At 36.2% G+C, this 7,288-nt stretch overlaps 1 pseudogene; it reads right to left on the bottom strand.

The window, feature by feature from the left end:
* Window positions 1–3,013: 3,013 nt before the first annotated feature.
* On the bottom strand, window positions 3,014–3,551 carry LOC122803025 (annotated as a pseudogene).
* Between the last annotated feature and the right edge of the window lie 3,737 nt (window positions 3,552–7,288).

The raw sequence follows: 7,288 nt of genomic DNA, 5'->3' as shown, positions 1-7,288 counted from the left end.
CTGAACTAAGCCCAAATGATTTCTCCCTATCACTAACAATACATAGTCTGCTGTATGAAAACCTTTTATTCTGAAAAATAAGAAAATGTTTCTCTGCCTCATACTATGCTATGTTTTATTGTTCAAAGATTGAGAAGTATGCTTCTGAATGACACTCTGTTAACAAAGTAAAACACTGGTACTTTTAAATATTTTTACTTTTTTCCTGCACGTAACTGGTAACAAAATTATAGCAGAGTGGCCCCTTAATCATCCCCTCATACTTATAAAATTGCTATACTGTTTAGAATTGTTAATGGTTATTTCATGTGATGGGGCTATAAAGTGGTACGGATTTAGGGGTGGAGCCCTCCTCACCAGCAGTGGCCATCAATCATTTTATGCAGTGTGGTGTTACTTTAGTGAAGTACTGTGTAACATACATTAATTGGCATTGATGACATGACAGTAAGGATTTAGGAGTGGAGCTCTCCTCACAAGCAGTGACCATCAATCATTTTATGCAGTGTGGTGTTACTTTAGTGAAGTACTGTGTAACATACATTAACTGGCATTGATGACATGACAATAAGGATCTAAGGGTGGAGCCCTCCTCACAAGCAGTGCCCATCAATCATTTTATGCAGCGTGGTGTTACTTTAGTGAAGTACTGTGTAACATACATTAATTGGCATTGATGGCATGACAATAAGGATTTAGGGGTGGAGCCCTCCTCACAAGCAGTGGCCATCAATCATTTTATGCAGTGTGGTGTTACTTTAGTGAAGTACTGTGTAACATACATTAATTGGCGTTGATGACATGACAATAAGGATTTAGGGGTGGAGCCCTCCTCACAAGCAGTGCCCATCAATCATTTTATGCAGTGTGGTGTTACTTTAGTGAAGTATTGTGTAACATACCTTAATTGGCATTGATGGCATGACAATAATAGTTTTTTTTCTGTAAAGTTCCAGAGACGGTTAAGGGAAGGTAGCCCCTCCATGTGCATTTATCAGCAATACATAATGTAATCAATGGAACTTGAATAAAATTAATGTATAGCAGAATGCAAGTTGTGACAGTAGTGCCAAAACTGACATTATACTTCACCGGTGTTATTCAACAATGGCTGCTGGTAGGGTTGCTACTTTTACATAATCCCATTTCCTGACCAACAAGTCACACCCCTGCATAATCTAATCATTCCCCTTGCCTTAAGTAACCCCACCTCTTTTACCAAGCCACGCTCACAAGCACCTATTTTAGATATCATATCCAATTATTGTATGCAGCAAATGTATAATGAAGCAAGTTCAACATTTAAAGGGAATAGCATTTTTATTTAGCAGTAAGTCATTTTAAAACACAACTGTAACAGTTTGTAAAGGGTTCACTCACACAAATTATACCAGATATATGTAGAAACAAGGGGATAACTAAGTAACAGAAAATTGGTAACTAAAACATGAAAAACTGCACTACTATGAAATAAAAAGTTGTCTATACTAAACACAATTTAAATGGACTCTTAGGATAATTATGGCATATATTTCAAAGTATATTTCTTCCTTGACCTTGCAAGCTCAAGTAATGGCCAGTTACTTTTTTAAAAAGCATAAAACCATACACAATTTTAAATTTAAGTTTTTAACACTTTAATTTACTTTACATATTACACAGTGAGTGCACATAAAGTTTTAAAATAGAAAACCAGCCATTCCACTGATGTTTCCTTTTCATGCACTTGTTGTATCTTTCGGCTTTTCCCGGTTAGGGGTCACCACAGCGGAACTCCAGTCCGCTAATGATTGGCAGTAGATTTTTACATACCGAGTTGCCAGCCCTGATGCACAACCTTCAACGAAGGTACGCCCATTCACGCATGTCTCCACACAGAAGACGCTTTAGCTGAGAATTGAACAGGACAACGTCTTACTGTGAGGCGACAATGCTACTGCAGCACCTAGTCTATTTAATATTACACATATTGCTCAAGTCCTGCTTTTCCTGAAATATCACTCTTCCTCCTGAACATTACACTGCATGTATTGTTCTCACATAGTCTATTTCTGCAAAGCTCACTCCTTCCCTTTTCTAAACATTCCACCTCCAGTTATTTTATCTCCTTTACAACATTCAATAATTATTTTATGCTTGCCTTAGATTTTGATTTCCATTTGCTAGTAATTGCTTTTTTTTTTTTTTGGCAATCAATAGCATTAAACTTGCTAGGGCCGTACTGTGTCTTGGCAGTTCAGTTTCTATATCTTAGCTCAAAGGAATAATTTCCTTAATCGCAATAATTTGGCCCCCATCATTTTTGACAAAGTTCCCTATACTTAATTTTTAAAATCAACCACCTAGTTACATTCCCAAAAAACATATTCCCAAGTATCCCTCTCTTTCGCATCACACTTCCATCAATTGCTGGTTCCTGTGTGGAAAAGTGGGGTATAAAACTACCTATGCAAACACATCTATGCAAAACCCGAAGTCATTTACATTTTATTACATACATGGGGGCCATACAAGTATCCTCAAATTGTTCCTTAGTATAGTGCCCTTCCATTCTCATTTCTCAGTCTTTTCTAACGTCTTTTGATTGATTCAAATAGTTATAACGTATTATTTTTATATATTCCACTAATTACTGCTTTTTTTAAATACAGCTTCTGTTCTAGACTCATATGTCTATAAGTTCATAGGTAAGTACTAGGCTAGTTGCCCTTGCAGGCCATTTAAGCCTAGCCGGTTTCACAAAGGTGAGAATCCAACTCTGCACCCTATGTCTGTGAGGCAAACACCCCAACCACTATGCCATCCTCCAAACTTGGAGTTAGTTCCCTGCAAATGGAAGTCACTTATTGCAAGAAAGAGTTTTGTTTTAACTGAAAAACAAATCTCTGGACACTATTAGAAAAAAGATTAAAATTCATTACTTCAAGAGGAGCCCTTTTACCTATCTTAAATGTTTCAAGACTTAATTATTATACTCTGCAAATGAAGCAGGACCTCCTGCTGATAGTCACATTCAATGAAGATTTAAAATAGAATATAAAATATAATAACCAACATCAGCTCCCAATGGCTGTAAGTATAAGGCAAATAACAAAGGGGAAAGAGAACATCTCTGCCTGGTTCCTCTGTTCAAGAAAAATCCAGGTGTTGTAGGACATAACACTCAGCAGTAGCATATAACCAATGATTACTTACAGAAGGTGAAAAGCTGACTGGCAAACATGATATGGGAACCACCTGTTCCTGACTGTTCTTTGTAAAGAGGACTCTGGGAAGACTGGCAGATGGGACGAAGGCACTGAGTTAATTGGTGTGTGATTGCTGGTCTTTGAGTCCAAGTTTGATGCCTCGCTTTCTTCCAGCACTTCCTGACTTGCAGAGATTGTCAAAGATCTCATATCATGATGGAATACAACTTTGCCAGATTTAATTAATTCATTAAACACTGCCATTAGAAGAACACCCATTACTGATAATGGCATCATAGAAATATTGCTGACAACTCAAAAATCAAACAGGAGTGTCACGTTGTCAGAAAAAAAGAAATGCATCTTGTGTTGATAGGCCACTGAGTGTTACTTTCGGATGCCTGCTCTATCCCACCACCTCTATGTCCAGGTTTAGGTGGAGTTTGTCATGAATGACATGCATGAGTGATCCAACTATAAATTCAGCCAGAGATGGTCTTCCTTTTAACACTCCCCCATCCCTTTCTATTTGCCTGTACTCTGTTATCAATCTCTGGGAGGGAAGGCAGTCTCCGGCCCATAGTCCAAACTTTCCAGCCCATAGTGCAAACGTTTGCTTGGCTTAATCCCACTCCATTACTTTTCTCTCATAGTTGTTGCTCCTAATACCTTGGTTTCTTTTACAATTTTCTGCAGTAAATTCCAGCTCCCTCTTTCCTATTTTCTATACTTCTACATGCAGTCTTCGCCATTGGGAAATATCCCTTCTCCATTGTTGTGCTGGCTTAGTTCTCAAAATATTTCTACTACATTAGAAATATAATATTCCAAATGGTTGTTATTGTTCTCCTTAAGGGCCTGCATAAAAATCCTTCTCTCTCCAAATTTCACACCCCTCCCTCCAGTTGCAACATCGTTTCTTTGCACTTTGATTTGTAGTCTTGTAGTCTTGTACCATTTTTATTTATATGAGGCATAACTGTGTAGCTCTAAAGTGTCCATTCAAATCTGGTAATCTTAAACTGCCTTGTTCTGTGTGGAAAAACACCTTATGACACTTAACTCTTTTCCTCTTTCTTTCCCAAATAAATGTCTTCAATTTGTTACTACTTGTGATCCACACCTTCTCCTCTGGTTGATAAAAATATGCCTAACCTGTTTAATGTTAAAAGGAGTAGAAACATTTCCAGGGCTTGTACCATACTATCCATGTCCATAGACAAGAGTTTCCAACTTCTCATTTTCTATTATCTTTTGCCAAATCTCTTTCCACATATTCTTAGCTGCCATAATAGTATCCTATTTTAATCTATACACCAAACTACCATACATTATCATGTCCCAATAAAGGTGAGTATTGCTGAAACAATTTATGTGTGGGAACATTGTTTCTTACTATAGCCTTTGTTTTATCTTCATTTATTTTATAACCCCCCCCCCAAAAAAAATGAAACTGTCTTAAAATGTTCTCCAACACTGAAATAATCATTTTCTGGATTTATCAAGTACAAAATAATATTATACACAAACTAAGTTATTTTTTCTTGAGTACCCTACTAGTTATACCCTTGAATTTGTGAGTTTCTTATTTTATTGGCCAGTAGCTCTAAGTATAAGGCAAATAACAAAGGGGAAAGAGAACATCTCCACCTGGTTCCTCTGTTCACTCACAACTGTCAGAGAGGAATCCTCCTACTGTGATTCTTGCTTCTGATTCATCCTATAGCTTCGTAATTAACACCACTATTATGTCAGGAAATGAAAATGATACCATTGCCAATTCATAAAATCCCAGAAAACTTTACTGAATTCTTTTTTTACATACAGATCCACCAGCAATAACAGGAGCGTCTTACTCACTGCTTCCCTCTAGATCGTCATTCTTCTTTTAATGTTGCCAAATGTTTGCCTCCACTCCACAAAACCACATTAACCCACTGCTGTCACTTTTGCTAACACCTTAGCCATTTTCCTAGATAGCATAGATATAAACATATTATAATCATGGTCCAAAACTGAAACTGGTCAATGTGAGGTTGGCATACCTCTCAACCTCTTAGAGCAAGAAATCTGGACATAGCCCTAAATAATGGGGGGACAAAGGCCCAAAAATAGGGTTACATTTTAAATACTGGTCTTACAAACTTAGAAAGTTGATAGAATAACAGGTTTTGCATTAACATGGATTTTCTGAAGGGTAAGAAATCTGAAACTCAAATGTCTGTCATTATTTTCTGACCTCAACCTTTAATGATTTGCCAGGAAAAACTACAATTCTATGAAAAACTGACCAAAAATATGAGGCAAAAATCTGGACATTCTGCAGAAATCTGTACAGTTGAGAGGTATGGAGGTTGGGCTTAATGAGTCCTTGCTCTCTTTGGGTTGTACAGCAACCACTGCTTTCTTTCAAAATGGTGGTACTGTCTCTCTTTTTAAAGTGTTGCTAAGGAAAACCTTCCAGACCTTTATCACTTTCTTCCCTCCTAACTTTCCTGTTGATTGATTGCATATCACCATTTTAATTCTTTCCCTCCTATATTTGCTATTAATTCCTGAGCCTCTAACCTTGACATATTTAAGTTTTGCATAAATATTTCCATTTGTATCTTTTCTTGGTTTCCCCATTCCTCTGCTCTATTCAGATTTTAATAGAATTTCTGAAATATGTCTAATAATGCTATAGAGTCTCTAATTATTTTTCTAGTCATATGCTCCCTAGTTTTGGTTGCATCCCTTTCTATTTTCTGTTGCCTAAGTCATTGTGCTAATAGTTTTTTGGGCACTGTGATTGTTATAAAATACTCAACATTTTGAGTCTCAACAGCAACCTTTCTAAACTCATGCACATTATCCAAATACTCTATTTTCCTTTTAGCACTCAATGGTTATTCAACTTATTGTTCTGCAGGGTTCCATTCATCTGCAATAATTTTAACTATTGATAATCCCTCTAAATAATTCCGATTATTTCTTTCCAATATCTCTCTCCCTGCAATTTGTACCATATTTTAAAATTCCACCTTCATTTGATACCACTCCTCAGATATATCTCTTCTAGAGAAACTTGGATCTTCCCTAACAACTCTTGAATCATTTCCACTAACCATTCCTTAAATTACTCTCTTTCTAATTGGTAAGTTTTACTTGTTTACCTTGCATCTTTATCATAGTCTTTATTGGCTCATGATCTGAAACAGTTAATGGATGTTTTTCAAAGCTGTCATTTAAATACCCATAATCCTATGAAATATATGTTCTATCTGGTCTAACCCTGTTATTGTACCTTGGGGAACGACATGCAAATTCTGTCTGGAAGTTAATTATTTTTCCCACAATTCTTTTAAGCTCCTTAATAGTAGTTTTAGCTGGAAAATAAATACATGCCGTGTAATTCTCTTTCCCTGCCAATATTACCACAAATCTACTATTGCTGTTCTTCTTTCCTCATTTATTATTTTTGGAGCACTGTCACAGTCAGTATTGTTAACCACCTTTTTGTTTGTACCTGATACTCTGCTGAGTAACTTGAATTCTTTCTTTATCAAATGGACATGCTCATTTCTAAGTGTATCTACTGCAACACACTGCTATTTGTACACCACACTTCTTAACAGAATTCAGTGCTTCTTACAACTCATATTCCCAGCAAGAACAAGACTATCCCTGCCAGATGGAAAGAAAACTTTTGACTGTCTCGAAGAAGCATCCACATTTGTCCAAAAAAAGAACCTTTTAAGTCATCCTGAACCCATGGATTCTTCAATGAACTTAAAAACACAAACTTCAAAAACTGAGTGGACTATTAAAGAAAAAAAGAAACCCAGAGACAAGTGATTATATATAGCTTCACATTTCATGCAAGTTTTGCAAGTTTTTCTCTCCCTTCTAAATAATGTGGAATCATACACAGAAGGTAATGTAACTTTTTTTCTCCTATTATCTTTCCCACAACAATGCTAACTTTATAGATAATATATATTACTCAAAATTCAAGTAAATCCAACTGCAAACTACTATTCTACCTTTTATCTCTTTACATACATGGCATAGCTCTAGTGAAATGATATAAAATCACTTACTCATTTCATATATTTATA

Source organism: Protopterus annectens, chromosome 1.part0 (genome assembly GCF_019279795.1).
Source record: "Protopterus annectens isolate FY-2018-M chromosome 1.part0, PAN1.0, whole genome shotgun sequence".
NCBI lineage: Eukaryota > Metazoa > Chordata > Ceratodontiformes > Protopteridae > Protopterus > Protopterus annectens.
Note: the sequence above shows the minus strand (reverse complement) of the source record. Positions and strands in the feature narration are given on the sequence as shown.